General features: G+C 44.1%; 1 protein-coding gene across 5 annotated transcripts in view; it reads left to right on the top strand.

Moving 5' to 3' along the window:
• INSR (insulin receptor) overlaps positions 1 to 19689 on the top strand; it is a 129271-nt gene that overhangs the window by 15182 nt on the left and 94400 nt on the right. The gene's annotated exons all lie outside the window — the stretch shown is intronic.

Raw genomic sequence — 19689 nt, forward strand, 5'->3', positions numbered from 1 at the left:
CATCTGTATGTGGTTTCATAGATGAAGGCTATTAACCCTTTGCCAATTGTGTTTTAGACATTTTTGTTCTAATGCTCTAGATGTCAGTTGCCAGCGAAGCTTAAAATGTTTATGGAGTTCCGAGCTGGATTTTCGCATGCCTCTCATGTTACTTTATGCTTAGAAAGTCCCTTTCTAGCCATAAAATGAATGTGTTTTTTTTCCCCCTAAATTTTCTATTTCCCTTTTAATTATTACAAAAAATTCATTCTGGACACCTGGGATCTATTTGTGTGCATGATTTGAAAGGATGTCTATTTCCCACCAAATAACGAGTTGGGGTCTCAGTGCCATTTATTGCAGAAATCTACCCCTTCACTGTTGATTTGGGGTCTGGTTCTGGGTATCCATAAATATATCTGTCTTTCCCTGCACGAGGGCCGTTATTGTTCTAATCACTGTAGTTTTATAATGTTTATAATGAGGCAAGTTACACATGCACACTTGTCACTTGTTTATCATCTCATTGCCTTTTTCATATGTTGTGAAATTCCCTGGGAAGAATTAGTAATCGTGAGATCAAGGGGGAAGAAAGTGAATGGAAGGGTAAAGGGTTGTATCAAAAAAGAATGGGGGAAGGGAGAAAGGAGGGTATCTCACTTGAGCCTAAAGCTACGAGGAAGCCACACACAGGGTGAGTCCTGAATAGAATCTGTGGAATTGCCGTGAGAACTCCATTGGAGCTTCAGGGAGGATCCCTTCCATGGCACAGATGTTGGATGCCAGGAAACATCTGTGAGATGGTGAGAGTTGAGAGAGTGGAGACCACACCTCTTCTGAGAGGTTGGGCCATGAAGGGAAGGAGAACCTGGTGGGCTGTGGATGGGGGAGGGGGCGGTGGTTATTGTACTGTAGAAAAACCTTGAGAATGTTGATGGGTCAGGGACAGAGAAGCTAAACTACAGCTTCAAGAGGAGCTCTGGTATCCTTGTTTTAGGGATCAGACAGGTTACTTGCCTAAGGCCACACAGCTAATAAAAGACAGCTGGAGTTTGCACCCAGTCTGAGACACAAAAAAAAGCATATTTGTTTTTTTTCTTTGGGGGCTGTCCCCTCTGTTTAGAAACGGGAGGGCCTCTTCTAGATGGGGCACCAGGGGAAACAGTGAAGGCTGAGTTCTCCAAATTTAGGAGCCTGTTTGAAATGCTCCAGGCTCGTGCGTCTTGGAATATAATTTAAGACATTCTTTTGTGGATTTATTTCTGTAGCCATTTTAGTCAAAATATCCAGGACCGTATTATCTGCAAATGTCTCTGATGTTTCCAGCAGATTTTTTAATTTTTTAATTTTTATTTTTTATTTAGTCTTTTGCTCTTGAGAACAAGGCTTGCTTTTCCAGCACTGGGGGTTTTGTCACCATGGAAGGTACCGCTCCGCACGTATTGTTGCGACAGACACCTGCCTGGTTACCGGGTTCCTGGCACCTGGCATCCATGTCAGCTGCCCCTGGTTTGTGATCAGTGGTGGGGTTCTCTGGGGGAAGTGTTGTCCTGTCCTGGTAACAGATGTCAACAAATGATTGTTCTTTGAACTTCTGTCTGTCGAGTACTGGCTTAAAAAAAATTTTTTTTATTGTGGTAAAATATACATAATGTGAAATTTACCTCTTCAACCATTTTTAAGTATACAGTTCAGTGGCATTAAGTACATTCACATCGTCATGCAACCGTCACCACCATCCATTTCCAGAACTTTCTTACCTTCCCAAACTGACACTCTGTCCCCATTAAACACTCACTCCCCATCCCCCTCCCCCAGTCCCTGGCACCACCATCTACTTCCTGTCTCTATGACTCTGACTCCTGGGGGACCTCCTGTGAGTGGGATCACACAGTGTTTGTCCTTTTGTGACTGGATTATCTCACTGAACATCATGTCCTCGAGGTTTATCCATGTTGTGGCATATTACAGAATTCCCTCCTTTTTAAGGCTGAATCCTATTCTATCTTGTCCATCCATTCTTCCATGGATGGGCATGTGGGCTGCTTCCACAGTTTAGCTATTGTGATTAATGCTGCTAGGAACGTGGGTGTGCATCTCTAGTTTTTTAAGTACTGAGCTTACCTTGTTGCTGTGGCTTGAGAAGTATCTAACATTGTGTGGGATTTTTGAATGCAAAGCAGAGAGAATGAGCCTTTAAAGGATACTTGTGTTAGGAGACAGATCTGGACCTGTGAAAACTATCTGTCAACTCATTTAGTCCCCTCGAATCCTCTCAAACACTTCGTCCAGCATCCATGGCCGTTGTCTTTTTCTTGCATGTTTGCCCAGCTCTCTGGAAGCTTCTGGGAGCTGGGCAGCATTTGGGATGAAGGTGTTGGGTTGTCCTCTGGACCCAGTTTAAGCATTCTCTACAATGTTCCTTCTTTTCCCTGTCCTCAAAACAGTAATGCTGTTGGGCAGAGAGAACAAAACAAGGTTCTTAATGGTTAAGGTAATTAAAAGGAAAAAAAATTGCTGTGGCTCGAGTTGCTTCCTCGCTATCACCCTTTCTGTAAATTTAGGGTGAAGATACCAGGGGGGGCCAAATGCAGGGCACCCTGGGTGTGTAGAGAGGAGATGGGGTCTGTAAGCCACATCATGAAACATGGTTATTGAGAGCCAACTATGTGCCAGGCATTGGGGGTCCTTGGGACTCCAAGAGGGGCCAGCCCCTCCTCTTTGGAGAGGACCTTCTAGTGGCAAATACAGGCACTGACTACGTAACTAATCACTTGTGGGTGAAAGCATAGTTGAAGCCCTCAACTGGTGTTTGGGGTCAGAGGATGTCCTCTCCCCCCAGGCCTCCCCCCATTGGTGTGTCGTGAAGGCCTGAAGTTGGCCTCGCTGGACCCGTTCCAAAGTGGTTATAAGAATCGCCTTAGAGTCCTGCTTAGCTATTCACTGGTCATGAGCTGGATTGAGCCTCAGTTTCCCTATCAGAAAAATGGGGAAAATTATGGGACCTGCTTGTTAGGGTTATGGTTTGGGGTTAAATGAGTTGGTGCACTTAGGAGGTGCACTTAGCCCAGGGCCTGGTCCTCCGTGAGTGTTCTGGAAGTTTCTCCTAAGTGCCATGGGTCCACCACCCTTTCTGGGCAGACCAGCCATTGGTGAATACCTGCCAAGTCTTGGCTGCATTTCTGATTTCTGTCAGGGGCCAGGTGGAGGAGAGCCCCAGAGGGAAGACCACTCTGCTCAGCTGGTACCTCATCTTCCAGTGCTCTGAAGACCCCAAACTCTGGGCTTTGGGGGGGCCAGAAACCACAGGGCTTGCTTGCTTGATCAGCTGCTCTAACCAAACCCAGTGGCGGTTCCCCCCCCCCCCCCAGAGGCCACCCCAGCTGCTCACTGCCAGTCAGAGGGGTGGGTGAGGCCGGGCCATGCTCTGTGCCAGAAAGCTGGTTGGCGATGCAACATACAGACATCAGCAAGAAAGCAGAAGCAAGAGGCAGAAGGGGACAGGTCCCTCCTCCCTGAGTTTGCATTTGCATTTGTTTTTCCGATTCTCTGAAAGTTGGGGTGCTCTATTTACATGAAACATTAAATATTTAAATACTTGAAGGGTTTGCATTTACGCAGAAGGTTTAACTTCATATTGAAACTTTTCTTCTTCCATGTTTTAACTCTGCCTTTGGTATTTTAATAACGAGACTCTTCTTGGCAGTGAATGCTTATGTTGTGCCGTCGTAAGCGCTTTGCTTATGGTACTGCATCGAGTCTTGCCAGCAATTCCTTCTTACAGGTGAGGCCATCGAGGCCCCAAAAAATTAAGCCACTTGCTCCGGGTTACATCCCTAGTCAGTACTAGAGATGGGATTCGAACTCGAAACCCAGATATTCTGGTTCAGAATTGGGGCTCTTAACCATTGTGCTTTCCTGCGCTCATGGTGGAAAGTTGGTGAAGTGCAGAGAACAAAGAACTTGGGGGAGGGGCATGTCCCCTAGAATTTGCCCCTGCCAGCATGCTGGCTGCTTTTCTTAGAGCCCTGTCCATCTGGGCTTGAATTAGCTGCCTCCGCCATCAGGCTAAGTTCTCCTGAATATAGGGACTATGGCATTTATCGTTGTGTCTCCAGCACCTGTCATGTAGATAAGCAGTGACATCTTTGACCACTGATGACTAGCTAATGTTTATTGAGCACTTATGTGCTAAGAATTTGACAGAATCCTCACCACAGCCCATGAGAGGATGTTATTCCCATTTTACAGAAGGGAACACTGAGACTTGAAGAGTAATTAAGAAACTTACTCTAGGAGACTTTGCTGGAAAATGGTGTGACTTCAGCCTTAACTGGCGCCCTTTGGCAGAGGCAGCGAATGACGACCCGTGGTTTAAACCAGCCTACTGGCAATTTTTCTATGGCCACTGAGCTAAGAATGCTTTTTATACTTTATAAAGTTCGGGGCGGCGGGAAGGGGGGAGCATAAAGGATAATATTTTGTGAGAAGTGAAAATGATATGAAATAAAAATTTCAGTAACCCTAAATAAAATTTCATTGGAGCACAGCCATGCTTGTTCTTTTATTCACTTCAGTATTGCCTGTGGCTGCTTTAGTGCCATGAGGAGAGGTGTGGGTAGTTTCAGTGGAGGCTGTACAGCTCTTTACAGAAAAAAAAAAAGCAGACCGCTGTTCTTGGCTATGTACCTTATCAAGATGAGGGGGTGCCCTTGGGGGTAGAGCTGTTTTCAGAGGAAGTTGGGAGCACGGTAGCATCATGTGAACACCATTCCCCTGCCCCTTGCTGGCACTGAGGGGGCTACAAAGTATGGAATGTCATCCTGGATCCCCAGGAGTTCTTGGTTTAGCTGGAGAGTTAGAAGACTGGCGCTAACTAACCATTCAAGGCAGCCTCACCATAGATGTCACAAGACAAGGTGGGCCCCCCTTTTCCCTCCAAGTGAGTCACTGGGCTGGTGGCTCTAGACACGTTTGGAGCCGGAACACCTGGAAATCATGATGTTCTCTAGATAACACTGCAGAATATTGATAAATTAAATTCCTTCATGGCTATGTCACTGTAGTCCCTGCAGAAAGTAGGAAAGTCGAGCATGTTCACGTGGATACTGAGTGATTAGAAGAATTGTTAAAAGGTCAGTAGATCATGTAGCATGAAGAGCCATATGAGCTTTTCATTCATATTTATTCCTTCTTATACTATCACAGACCTTTTAAAAAACATAGGGCAGAATTTAAAGCACCGTGCTGAAAAAATTCCACGGTCATTGTAATATCTTTATCACTAAGATAACTGGAATTTTAAAAATGACTTTTAGTTTTGGAGATGATTAGATTTTGTACAGCAGGAAAGAAGTGCTCTAGAGTATGTTTCTGAATCTCCTCCCTTCCCCTCCCCTCCCCCGGTCGACAATCAGTTGCCATTGACATTTGTAGAAGGACAGAGATTGTTCCAGATTGGAGTGGTTACAAGGATGTGGGTTTGGTTTGGGGGGCAATGATGCTTAGAAAGAGAGTTAGAGGGAAAGGTGTCCCAGATGGGTGGAAAGGCAGTGACAGAAGCACAGGTCCTTTGTGGACCAGAGTAAGGAGGCTGCCTCATGCTGTGAGGAGTGGCTTGGACCATCACGTGTGACGAATTGCAAACGTTTTCCTGTAGGCATGATGGAGAGATCACGAAGGTTACATGGGGGCTGTGTTTATAAGGTTATAAAGCAGGTAGGCACAAACTCTTTCAGTAGGCGCAAGTGTACACTGAAGGAAGGTAGACCAGTTGGCTACATGGGCGCCCTAGGGACACTACTCTGCGAATCTTTAGTACTGAAGACCCAGACTTACAGTTTTAACAAGAGCTTGTTTGGGAGCTTAGAGACACCAATTGAGCTACTTTTTTTGCTTAGAGAAATAAATTGGCCCAATCCTTTGGAAGAAGGTAGAGTTGAATACATAATTATGGAACGGTGGCTGTCTGGTAACTTGGTAACTGGTCTGACGAGTTTTTCTTTTTCTTCCTCCTACTTGACAAAAATTCATTGACCAGTTATTTTCTACTGGGTCACCAGATCGTTTGTCAGAATTGAAATCTGTTCTTTGTGACTGAACACCTGAAATGCCCCAGGGAGGTCCCGGGGACCTCAGCTCCCATCAGGCTGGGAGCCAAGGTACTACCTGTGGTCAGTCCTTCATTCTCTTCATACACCTGTACCGGACAGAATATTCTCTTTCCCAATAAGGAGACCTGATGTGGTTGCTGGGATTTCAAATGTGTATCCCTTATCCTTCCCTCTCTCCATCCTTCCCCCCTCTCCTTCCTCTCTCTCCTCAGCTTCTACTCTCCTCTCTCCCACCCTCTTCTCTCTCTCTCCCTCCCCCTTCTTCCTCTCCTTTTCTCTATCTCAGGCTTAGAGTCTGTGCTAGCTCAGGCTCCCCGTCTGCACATAGAGACATATAATGTCGACAGTGGGAAGCAAGCAAAAGGATAGCTTTCCTTTGGCACCCCTTTGTCTGTCATGGGTGAGGCCATATGAGTAGCACCATTTTGGGCTACTTTCCTCCAACTCCAGGTTTGGGACCAGATGGGCTCCTTCAACACAGCCTCAAGCCACAGGTCACAGAGACTGGGATGGAGTGTGGTTATCAGATCATCAAATGGGGCTGGGGGCAGCTGGTCGACAAAGCCCACAATCCTCAAGTACCTGGAGGGTTTTGGGTAAAGGGTCGTTTGACCTTTTATTATAGACGCTTCTTTGCTTCTGGTTGTGTCCCTCAAGGTGGGTCTTGGGTCTTTAATGATGGCTGTGGTCTAGAAAGGGGTTTGCTTGGTGGGCTTTACCTACTGAGTGTTTTCAAGTACTCACCTGTGAAGGAAACTATTCTCATTGGAAGAGCTGATAAGGACGGGGTTTCAAGGGCTGACCCTAGTGTGACACATTGGCACCGTGTGTGCTGACTACCTGCAGTGCTTGTCCGTGGACACCCGGGACTCCTGTCCCAGGCTACCCCATTTGCGGGGATGGAAGTTAATGGTTTTCACCTTTGCAAAGCAATGCCATGTTGGTTCGTTTGTTTGTTTTAGTGTAGTAAAATACACATAAGATTTACTATGAGTGACATTGAGTACGTTCGCGGTGCCATGCAGCCATCCCCAGAACATTTCGTCACCTCACAAAGAAAGGTTCCCATTAGCAGTCACTCTCTGCTCTCCGTTCCCACCAGCACCTGTCAACCACTAATGTACTTCCTGTCTCTGTGGATTTACCTGTTATGGATGTTTCCTATAGATGGAATCACACACTGTGACTTTTATGTCTGGTTTCTTTTGCTACGTGAGTTCGAAATTCATCAAATTGTAGTAAGTATAGACTTCATTTCTTTTTATTGCTGAATAATATTCCGTTGTGTGGGTACACTGCGTCTTGTTCATCCAGGTACAGATTCATGGACATTTGAGTTGTTTCCGCTTTTTAACTTGTGAATAGAGCTGATGCAGACATTTGTGTCACAGCTTTTGTTTGAAGACTTATTTTCAGTTCTCTTGGGGGATATATCTGGCTTGGAGTAGAATTGCTGGGTCATTTGGTAGTTCTGTTTCTATGTTTAACATATTGAGTCAAGGTTTCTTTCTTTTTTCTGCTTTTGTTAAAAAAAACACTTGATCAAAGCAACCACAGATGCAGAAAACCACACAAAACAAATGTGTAGCCTAATGAATTACTCTAAGGCGCACAGTCATAGAACCCCGACCTAGGCTGAGAAAGCACTGTGCCAGCAACAGCCCCCCTCTGGAAGCCCTTCCATGGGTCCTGTCTCAGTCACATCACCCCTGTCCCCCCAACGTGGTCACTGCCCTGTCTTTTCTACTGGTCACTTCCTTCCTTCTGGATAGTTTTATCATTCAAGTGTGAATCTCTAGGCAATGTAGTTTAGTCTTGCCCATTAAAAAAATTGATATGTCTCTTTGGATCTACAGCAGTGATTCTAAACTGGGGGTGATATTGCCTCCTAGGGGACATCTGGCAATGTCTAGAGACATTTTTTTTTTAAATTGTGGAATATTGGGGAACAGTATATTTCCCCAGGGCCCATCAACTCCAAGTCAAGTTGTTGTCCTTCAATCTAGTTGGAGGAGGGCACAGCTCAGCTCCAGTCCAGTTGCCGTTTTCAATCTTAGTTGCAAGGAGCGCAGCCCACCATCCCATGAGGGAATTGAACCGGCAACTTTGTTGTTAAGGGCTCACGGTCTAACCAACTGAGCCATCCGGCTGGCCCTAAAGACATTTTTGGTTGTCACAACTTGGGGGCTGCTCCTGGCATTGAGTGGGTGGGCACCAGGGGTGTCACTCAGCACCCCACAATGCAGAGAAAGCCCTTACCACCCAGTGTGATCCAGCTCCAAGTGTCATAATGGAACTTGTCTGCAGGTTCCCTCTGCATCCCTTTTCTTTTCCTTCCACTCTCCCTGTCGGAGAACTGGGCTGTGTGGCCTGGGGCGTGTCCCCCAGTCTGAGTGTCACTGACTGCACCCTCCTGGAGCTGTTCAGCGTGGCCCTGTCCTCTGGACCTCGGAGCCAGTGTCAGACTTAGGTTCTGTCCCTTTGGTGGCCTTAATTGAATATGTGCCACCCCTACCCCGCACTGTTTGTAGTCAGCTGTTTTCAGGCCTGACCATTCTGCTGCTGCTTCCCTTGAGCACCATTCTGGGCAGTGGCGGGCCCTTTGGCTGTGTTTTTCTTTTTTAAAATCTGCAAATTTTGTTGCACAGGCCTGTGGTACTCGTGGGCCTCCCTTTTTAGATAAACAAGGCACAGACTGTGAACTTCACAGCGAAACTATGTGTTCTTGATGAAGACAAATTTTGCTGAGAAAATTTCTTTTTTTACACGCACGAGGGATGAGGGTGATTTTCAAAGGAATTTTACAAGGGCGAGACAAAAACCAAGAAGCTGATCTTAGGATGCGTGGTTGCATTCGACCTCGAGCCATATGACAGAAGGAACACAGCAGATGGATCTGAGAAAAGAAAGACGGACGTCCCATGTGGGGAGGAGTTTGATGAAGAAAGAAGTCAGAGAACTGTCTGAAAGACACTTTCGTGGGTCAGAGGAGGGCATGATTCTTCACAGTTTTGAAAGAATGCCTTTGCACTGCTTGACTTGATTTGGGGGCTTCTGGCCATTGGGAGCATTACATTTACAGGTGTCTCCTGATGGGGACTGCAGGTAACAGCACCCACCCTTTGGTGGAATGAAAAATTCCACCAACAGGACTTGGGAACTTGGGGATGTGAGAAAGTGGAGGACACATTGGCATCTTGGCCCCGAGTTCTTGGGAGGAGGGATGAAGAAAGCTAACCTTGATCCAGCTCATAAGAGTTACAAATTCAGGACCAGAGAAGTCAGAAAATGACGTTGATTGTTTCCCCCTTGACCCAAAGTGCGAATGTTGCCTGCACAGAGGCAAACACATTTTATGTTTTTCCCAACTCAGGGAAAGAGATCTTGAAAAAGGGTCTAGCCAGCCTGGAATGGTGAATGGGAATCACTTCTTCAGGACCTACTCTTGCTACTTGAATAAGTGTAAACTGGCGTAGGTTGTCTATTTATTTCATTTTCGAGGACATTGGAATATTCATAGAGGGCTTTCCTGGGTTTGGTGGTAACCCTGTTTCCCTCATGCTACTTTCCCCTTAAGGTTTTACATTTCTCAATTGCCCCTTCTCCTGGGTGGGTAGGTGGGATTTAGGAGGGCCCCACTATAGAACCACCTTGGTGACATTCGAGAATTGGGCCACCCAATAAGGTGGCCCCACTAGCTACATGTGGCTAAATTTAACTGAATTAAAATGAAATAAAAATTAAACATTTGCTTTTCAGTTGCACCCGCCACATTTAGGCAATGCACATGTAGAACATTTCCATCGTTCCAGAAAGTTCTGTTGGGCAGCACTACTCTAGAGCACTTTCATTGTTCTAGGGCATTTCATTTCATGATTAAAGATAGCTCTGCAGTCAGACAGACCTGGACTTGAGTCTTATATCTGTTGTGTGACCTTGAACAAGAGGTCTAGGACTTCTCAGCCTCCGTTTCCTCATCTATATAAATGAGGAAATTGTAAGGGAGTCCGTCTTATAGTTGGTTCTCAACTTGGAACTGATATCCCCTCTTTTGATAAAAATAAAAATCCCATTCCTTTTTTCTACTTTGAGTTTGATTATTTCCCCTTAAATATAAAATATAACAATGAATGTTTTTTCAACCTCTATACCCCCTTGGGAGTCCCTGGAATAGAGGAAGTAGTGGCTTGGGAAAGTCGAGCATAACAAAGATGCTGTTATAGGTACATCTGAGTGAAAAGAGGAAAAAGGAAGAGGTTGTTGTGTTGACTGGAGCTGAGAGTGTCATCATGTCTATGGGTGACCAAGAATGAGGAATGTGTCAACTCCTCCTGGCTTCTCCTCTCTGGGGAATGGAGAATGGAGTGCTGTCAGTGTAAGCAGAATAGAAAAGGTGTGGGAGGAGAGGAAGTGGAGTCAGCATGGGGAAGGAACCGAGGGAGGGAACCTTAGCCTAGGTTCACCTTAATGACTCAGCATTGAGTATCTCATTCGACTCATAATGGGAATCTATCAGACTAACTTCAACCACAGGAGGGCAGTTTATTGGGAGGAAATAGGGCTTTCTCTTGGCACTTGTACCAGCTAGCTTTTGCTGTGTAACAGACCACCCCGAAATGTAATGGTTTTACATAGCTATCATTTATTTCATTCATGATTCTGTGGGTTGGCTGGGCAGGTTTTCTGGGCTGGACCCACCCAGTGACCACAGGCTTGGCTGTCTCCCAGGTCTGGAGTCAGCTGGTGGGATGGCTGGTGGCTGGGAGGTAGCATGGCCTCACTCCTGGGCTGGCGGTTGGGATGCTTTGGTTTTCCTTCCTCTGGCCGCTCATCCTTCAGTAGGCTAGCTTGGACTTAGGTCACACAATGGCTTCGAGGTTCCAAGAACAGCAAGAAATCCATCCTTAGTGCACAAGTGGTATTCTCTGTGTGTGTCAGGTGTTCCAGAGTCCCATCGGTCAAAGCAAGTCACGGAGCTAAGACAAGCTTGAAGGGAGAGGGAGGATATAGACTCCACCTGCTGATTGGAGGGGAAGAATTTGAGGCCATTTTCACCATCTACCACAGAACCCCAGGGTGGGAAACGCAGTGGGACTCAGGAAACATTTTAACCAAGAGCTTGATCAAACACCCAGGACTGTGTGTAGTGTAACTGAGAACCTGAAATGACTTTCCTGAGTAGTGATTCAATTTCCTGAATCCCAGTTATTGAGCAATCAATTCCTTCCCAGTGACTCTTGATGTTTTCTTTATCATTTATTAAATTCAAGCAGAAACCATGGTCTGCTTCTGGGACAGCAATTTTATTTCATTCATCTGTGTCTGTTATCCCAGTACTATACTGATTTCGTTGTTATAGATTTAGAACATGTATTACACTTTTGCAAATGTTTATTTTTCTTGTTGAACTTAATCTCTATATTTGCCTCCTCCCGCACATATAAAACCCATTGAGATTTTGATGAAAAAATTGTATTAAATCTGTAAATTAATTTGAGAAATTAATACCTTAATATTTTTCCTTTCCACACAGTGTATGTGACCAGTTTCTCCATTTGTTCAAATCTTTTCATATTATGCCTTTGAAAATAATTATTCCATCTATTTCCTCTTAATGGTGATTCCTGATTCCTGTATCGCAGTGTTTATTTTTAGTTGTTGCTATTGTGAATAAGCATATTTAACCTGAATCCAGATCCCTTGGTGAAGTTGATTAGTAGTTTAAAATTTTTTAAATCACTGTGTGCAATTTTGTTTTCTACATTTTGCTCATTAAAAAAACATCCTCTCTAAAAGTTGTACTTCTCATTTCAGTTTTAAATCTTATTCTAATTAACGAGGGCTTCAAGACTCATATTCAATATTTAACAATGGGATTACCTGACATACATGTTCAGTAGATTTCCTAGTATAAAATCATCCTTGCTTTCCTGCGGTAAACCCTACTTGATGAATTATTCTCTTGGCATAATGTTGAATTTGATTTGCTAGATTTGCTTTGCTTTGTTTTTTTGGATTTTTGCCCTTGGTGTTCATCAGTGAAATTGTGCTGTGTTTTCGGTCTGTTTGATTTTGCAATCTCTTCATCAGGTTTCACTATCTGATAATCTAGCCATGTAAAGTGAACTAGGCAAGTTTCCATTTTAAATGTTTTAGAATTATGGCATCAACACTTCCTTGAAAAACTGATTATCTGTTGGAAGAATCATAAGGCGCTCTAACCTTTTGGGGAAGTAATTATTTGATAACTTCGAACATTTCATACTAGGTTGTTAGAGAGTTTAGCTTAAAATGTTTGTTACCTCTGGTAAGATCTTTTACAATCAACTTTTATGATTTGTATTGTTTTAGCTACCATTGAGATTCTCAGGATTCATAACATGTTCTTATGTTTGCTATAATCTTGTTGGTATATTCTCCTTTGCGTTTATTTAGATTTGTCAGTTTTGCGTGTTTTTTTCAGAAAAGCAGACCTTACGTGTATTTATCAACTACTCCCCCCCGACCCCCAGAATTCATTAGTTCTGTTATAATCTTGACTCTTTCCATTTTTAGATTATTCTGAGCTATGCTATCACCCCCTCCCCAAGTCCCCCCTCTCCTACCCCTTGTGAAATGTTTAGAAGACTTACCAGACACCTAAATCCTTTTTGGAATAATTTTGGGGAATGAATGAAAGAATTTAATACCATTCTTTTAATACAGTGAAAGCTTGTGAGGCCACGAATTCACCCCTGAACACGGCTTTGGTTGCCCTCATGGGTTTTGGGTATATGACATTCTTCATTGTTTTCTTACGAGCTTGTAAAGATAATTTCAATTTGTTATTTTTTACAGTCATTATCATGAAAGCTGCTATTTAGTGCTCTTTCAATCACTTTATATAAATTATCTCATTTAATCTTCATAGCCACCCTAGAAATTATCCTTGTTTAGCCGCCTGTTTTAACAGTAGATGAAACCAAGCTCCAAGAGAGGCTAAGTGACTTGCCCCAAGGTCACACAGATAGTGGGGTGGGGGCTGGGGTAGGACTGGAATTTAGACCATGGTCTGTTTTGATTCTAAACCATGTGCCTTTTGACTACGCTACACTGCCTCTCCAGTTGAGTGAGTTTTAATCACTAGTTGTTAGGGTTTAAAAAAAATTAACTGTTCATTTTAATGGGTTGTCTCAATCTCCCAAGTTGATGGGGTTTAAAAAAAAATTAACTTGTCGTGACCTGTAGAGTTTCTGCATTTTATAATTGCTTGTGGCTTCTCGGTAGCTGAGTGACTATTTGATTGGCTTCTGTACGTGTTACATGGAAGCTGGAAGAGTCAGTGAATTTTGAGTCAGAGCTCAGAAACTGCAGTTCCACAAGGAAAGGTTCCCTTGGGACCCACATGCACGTGGAGTGTGAAAATAAAGGCTTAACTTTGCTGGCAAATGTCTCTGCCCCATCCGAGTTAGGAATTGTTTCTGGAGAGTTCTTATTCCACGCTCGCTGTTATCCCAGCTGCACGGCCTCCTGAGACAGCTGGAACTGATTTTTCCAAACGCATTTTCTCTCTCCTTCCCTCATCATGTGCTACAGTTTTGTGATGCTGGCTCAAAAGAGCGAGGGCCCAGCCGGGGGGACTTGACCTGTGGGCTGAGCTGCCTTTGGCTCTTGGTTCTGTTTCTGGGTCTTGCTCTCAGCATGAAGATGGTGCAAGTCAGTGTGACTTGTTGTGAAGGTGATGTGCTCAAACCTTTCCTGTAGATTGGGCTGTGATTCACCTTTGTTTTTATAGGACTGTATCACGTTAGAAGTATTACAGTAGGAGTTTTCGTTTGAAATCTAATAAAGGTTTGAATCTGCCATCTGGAGTCTGTGTTCCTTATACTGTTTTATTATTGATCACGACTAAGGGTGGTATTGTGTGGGGCAAATGGGTTTGGCAATAGTGCTAACAAACCCCATTTTCTCTGTCTTGGCTGCAGCGGGAGACGGAGCAGGTTGCTGATCCTCAAGGGGTGCTGCCTTGGATTTCTTTTCTTTTACTTTTTCATTTTTGTAGATGCAAACACAGCCTCTGAGATACACATGTGTAAATGTTTTCAGTGCTACAATTTTACGTTCATAAATTTTGTCTTATTTAACATAGAACCATAGACAGGTTAAATTCTTAAGATTTTTATTAAAATATAGCTAACATATAATATTATATTAGTTTCAGGGGCACACCATAGTTACTCAACATTTGTACCCCTAAAGAAGTGATCACCATGATAAGTCCATCTGACACCGTCCCACACGATCCCAATATTATTGACTATATTCCCCGTGCTGTACATTACATCCCCATGACTTATTTGTTTTATACCTGGAGATTTGAACCTCTTATTCCTCTTTACTTTTCCCCCCTTTGTAAAATTTTCAATTATAGTTGACATTCAACATTATTTTATATTCATTTCAGGTGTACAGCATAGTGGTTAGACATTTATGTAATTTAAGAAGTGATCCCCCTGACTAGTCTAGTACCCACCTGGCACTATACATAGTTATTACCACATCATTGACTATATTCCCTGTGCTTTACTTTACATCACTGTGACTGTTTTGTAACTACCAATTTGTTGCCTTTACCCTGCCCCCAACTCCTCCCATCTATAGCTCTGATAAATCTAGTACCCATCTGACACCATACATAGTTATTACAATATTATTGACTATGTTCCTTATGCTGTACCCTACATCCCCAAGACTACTTTGTAACAACTAATTTGTACTTCTTGATCCCTTCCCTTTGTTTACCCACCCTGGCGACCATCAAAATGTTCCCTATCTCTGAGTTTGTTTCTGTTTTCTTTGTTAATTTTGTTCTTAGATTCCACACATAAGCGAAATCACATTGCATCTGTCTTTCTCTGTCTGACATACTTCACTCAGCACAATACCCTCCAGGTCAATTGATGCTGCAGATGGCAAGAACCCATTCCCTCCCATGGCCAAGCAATATTCCATTGTCTACATGTACCACCTCCTCTTTATCTATTCATTCATCAACAGGCACCCAGGCTGCCTCCACATCTTGGCCATTGTAAACAATACTGCAATGAACATACACCGGTAGACGCACACATCCCGTTGAAGTAGTGGTATTTCTTCGGATAAATACCAGGAAGTAGGATTACTGGGTCCTTCTTTGTCTCTTGTTATAGCCTTTGTTGTAAAGTCTGTTTTGTCTGATATAAGTATTGCTAACCCAGCTTTTCATTTCCATTTTCATGAAATATCTTTTTCTCATCCTTTTATTTTCTGTCTGTGTCTTTTGAGCTGAAGTGAGCTTCTTGTAAATTTTTTTAAAAATTAAATATTGAACATAGAAAGCAGAACAAAATGAAGAAGTACGATTTATTTTCCAAAGTAATTAACAATGAAAATATTGTTAATTTTTCCTTACATCGGTAGGGAATAAAAGTCACCATTTTTTCCACATCTTTTCCTGGTGTTAAAAATTTCAGGCTTCTTAGTTTGGGTCAGAGTGGAGGGCGTGGAAGTATGTATCACTGTGGCCTTAACATGCAATTTCTTGATCGCTAACAAAGTTTATCATCTTTTAATATGTTTATTGACCATTCATGTTGTCTCTTGTAACTTTTTATTTTTATTATTTTTATTTTTTATTTCTTTATTTTTTTAAAGATTTTATTGGGGAAGGGCAACAGGACTTTATTGGGGAACAGTGTGTACTTCCAGGATTTTTTTTTTTCCAAGTCAAGTTGTTGTCCTTTCAATCTTAGTTGTGGAGAGTGCCGTTCAGCTTCTAGTTGTTTTCCTTTCAGTTTTAGTTGTGGAGGGCGCAGCTCAGCTCCAGGTCCAGTTGCCGTTGCTAGTTGCTGGGGGTGCAGCCCACCATCCCTTGTGGGAGTCGAACCGGCAACCTTGTGGTTGAGAGGACGCACTGCAACCAACTGAGCCATCTGGGACCTCAGCTCAAGGTGCCATGTTCAATCTTAGTTGCAGGGGGCGCTGCCCACCATCCCTTGTGGGACTCGAGAAGTTGAACCGGCAACCTTGTGATTGAGAGCCCACTGGCCCATGTGGGAATCGAACCGGCAACCTTCCGAGTTAGGAGCACGGAGCTCCAAACGCCCGAGCCACCGGGCTGGCCCTCTTTTTATTTTTTAAACATAATGAACATAGGCAGGGTTTCTCAACCACCACGCTACTGACATTTGGGCTGAATAAGTCTTGGTCATGGGGCCGTCCTGTGCATTGTAGGGTGTGGAGCAGCATCCCTGGCCTCCACACTCCAGGGGCCAGCAGCGCCCCCCAAAGTTGTGACAGCCAAAACTGTCTCAGACATCAGTGCCCAGAGTCCCTTGGTTGAGAACTATTGCTCTAGCGTGAATACCCTCCTTACCTTCACCAGTTCCAAAAACAGCCTTTTGCAAGTTGTCGCTTAAGCCCCTGTGCAGACCCAGTGCCTGTCACCCCCCCACCCCCCAAATTAACCACTGTCCTGACTTTTGTAGTGATCACCACCTTGCGGTTCAGTATAGTTTTATGACCCAAAGCTGCATCCTGAGACACATCGTTTAATTGTGCCCACTTTAAAAACATGTATTACGTCTTTACAAAAATGCATACTCTTTGTTTCATAAATTATTCATGTTTATTTCAGAAAATAATAGATAAAGGGAAAAGTATCAGTTCACCCTAAAATCCACCCCCAGAGCCCTGAATTCTTAATTTTGATATGAAATCTTCCATAATTATCCCTGCAAACATGTATGTGTCTAGTGGAATCCTGTTATGCATTAAAGAAAATCATGAGGTTATATGATGCCAAATGACACCTGGGTTGCAATCTGCTTTTTTCCTCTTAGATCTACAAAGGCTCTTTCCATATAAATATGGATCTATATCACACTTTTAATTCCTGCACTGCTGGAAATTTTGAGGTTGTTTCCAATTTATCGTTGGCATGAAAGAATGCTATGACAAAAATTTAGATAATTTCTTTTTGTTTACTTGACTGTTTTCAACTTCTGTTTTTCCCACATTTATTGAGATATAATTTACAAAGAGCAAAATACACACATTTGAAGAGTATGGTTTGAAGTTTTAACAAAAGTATACACTTGTGTAACTATCACCCCAATCAAGATATAAATACTTTCCATCACCCCTGAAAAGTCTCTGGTATTAACTGCCCCCCCATACCAGTGCCCCTACTCCAGGCAAACTCGGCTTGTTCTGAACCACACCCCCATCTGCTACTCTGCCTTCCATAGATGCTCCCCATCACTCACTTGAACCCCCCCCATCCATTCTCCACCTTTCTTCCCGCCCTTGCCCTGTGCGGTTATATCATGTTGGTCCCTCTTCACAGGTGTTCAGATACTTTCATTTTCTTCTGGACGGAATCAGATCTGGATACAAAATCTGCCTCATTCTGGCAGTTCTCGTTTCCTGGGTCCTCACTCTATGCCAACACTATTCTCAGAGCTTTATATGTATTGATACATTTCATCTTCTGGACCACCTGTGGAAGTTGGTGCTACCGTTATTCCCATTCTCCAGATGGAGAAACAGCACAGAGAGACTAAGTAGCTCAACCCGGGATCATAGAGCTGGTACGTGGAGTCTTTTTACCTCTGTGCTCTTCTGGTTCTAACACTTCTGAGGTCTTGGCCGAGTAAGTAAGGAGCCAAATATCCACAAGCCTGTTTCCCCATCTGTAGAATGGGATGGTGGCATCTCCATAAGCCTGCCGGTAAGGTCAGTTGGTAACGTGGGTGGTGCCCAGCATTTAGTTTCTAACCCCTTGGTTCCTGTCTGGAAGTATCTCACCATCTGCAAGCTCCGTGCCCACCAGCCCCCATCGGTTCCAGCCCCAAACTCTATTAGACTGTCCCCGAGCGTTTCTGCTTTTTGCATCAATTTCCCCTAAATTTCTTCTTCAGGGGCCATTCCCAGTGGTCATTACCTTCATCCAGTTTGAGCTTGGACTGGCTTGACCCTGCTCTGCAGCTCCTCCCCAAAAACCCCAGTTTGGGGCTGGGCATTCCATGGGCACCCATGAATGTTGGAGTACACTGGCAACTGAACCTTTTCCCATTCAGGGCGCTGATTGAGGTAGGTCAGACCTTGATGCTGTGTATTTATGCTTGATGCTGAGAAGGCAGCAGTGGGTTAACTCTCTTTCCTCCTGTTTTATAAGACTGTTCTCCTGGGATTATTGGTGCTTTTCGGATATGAAGGATTTTATAGGATTTGAAGTAAGAAGGAAAAAACACAGCCCTAGGATTCAAAGCTCTGACATGTATTTGATACTTTCTATGTGCTCATAAGCAGTCTAATCCTAATGACAGCCCTCCGAGGGAAAATATTTTAGTTTCCCATTTTATAGATGAGGAAACTGAGGCACGGAGAGGGTGGCCTACCCAAAGTCACAGCTTCTGGAACTGCTCCATGCCATGTGGTGTGTGCCTACCACGAGTGATGCCTGGTGGCAACATTTACCCACCATGAGGCCAGTGAGTACCTCCCTCGGTGTCCCCATCTGGACCACACCACTGCCTCCCTGCCAGACTTGCAGGGTTGTCGCTGGAATCAGTCACCATGTGGAGTATGAGGCTGTTTTGTCAGCTCTGTGAATTCCTGTACGAATGCAGGCAGAAACTCAGCAGGGCTCCTGTCCTCCCACCTTACGTTGTTTTCTTTTTACTAGAAGAAGGTACTGTTTGCGTAACCTCTCTCTGAGATCGAGGTGATGGAATCTGAGAGTGGGCATCATGGGCTCAGGAGTTCTGCGGTGAGGTGAAGCATGCCCTGCGGCGTGTGTGTCCTGCAAGGGGGCAGATCGGGCTGGTGTTTGATGCTGCAGGCGCCTCATCACTCCGGTTTGGGATGTTGCATGGAGGCCCAGCCCAGCTACTTTAATTACCATCTGCCTGGAGCCCTCCGGGGTGGACTCTCCAAGCCCTCATCTGGGTCATGTTATCCCAACATGCATCTGCCTTGCTCGCCCCGTGCCCTGGGGTCCTTGTTGAGAAAATGCAGAGCAACAGAGCCAGGAAGGTGGCAGAGCAACTGTCTGGTGGCCTTGCGTACGTGTCTTTGTCAGCTGGGGCTGCTATAACAAAATACCATAGACTGGAGGGCTTAAACAATGGACATTTATTTCTCATGGTTCTGGAGGCTGGGAGGTCCCAGATCAAGGTGCCAACAGATTTGCTTCTTGGTGAGAACCTGCTTCCTGGCTTGTGGATGGGCCACCTTGTCACTGGGCCTCACATCACCTTTCCTTGGTGCCTGCGCCTGGAGAAAGATCTCTCTCTCACTCTTCGTATGAGGGTACTTATACCATCATGAAAGTCCCACCCTTAGGACCCCATGTAAACATACCCTCTTTCCCCCAAAATAAAAACTAGCCAAACAATCAGCTCTAATGCATCTTTTGGAGCAAAAATTAATATATAAGACCCAGTCTTATTTTACTATAAGACCCAGTATAATATAATATAATATGATATGATATGATAGGATATGATGTAATATAACATATAATACCAGGTCTTATATTAAGTTTTGCTCCAAAAGACGCATTAGAGCTGATGGT

The sequence above is a fragment of the Rhinolophus sinicus genome, linkage group LG07 (assembly GCF_036562045.2).
Source record: "Rhinolophus sinicus isolate RSC01 linkage group LG07, ASM3656204v1, whole genome shotgun sequence".
NCBI classification, from domain to species: domain Eukaryota; kingdom Metazoa; phylum Chordata; class Mammalia; order Chiroptera; family Rhinolophidae; genus Rhinolophus; species Rhinolophus sinicus.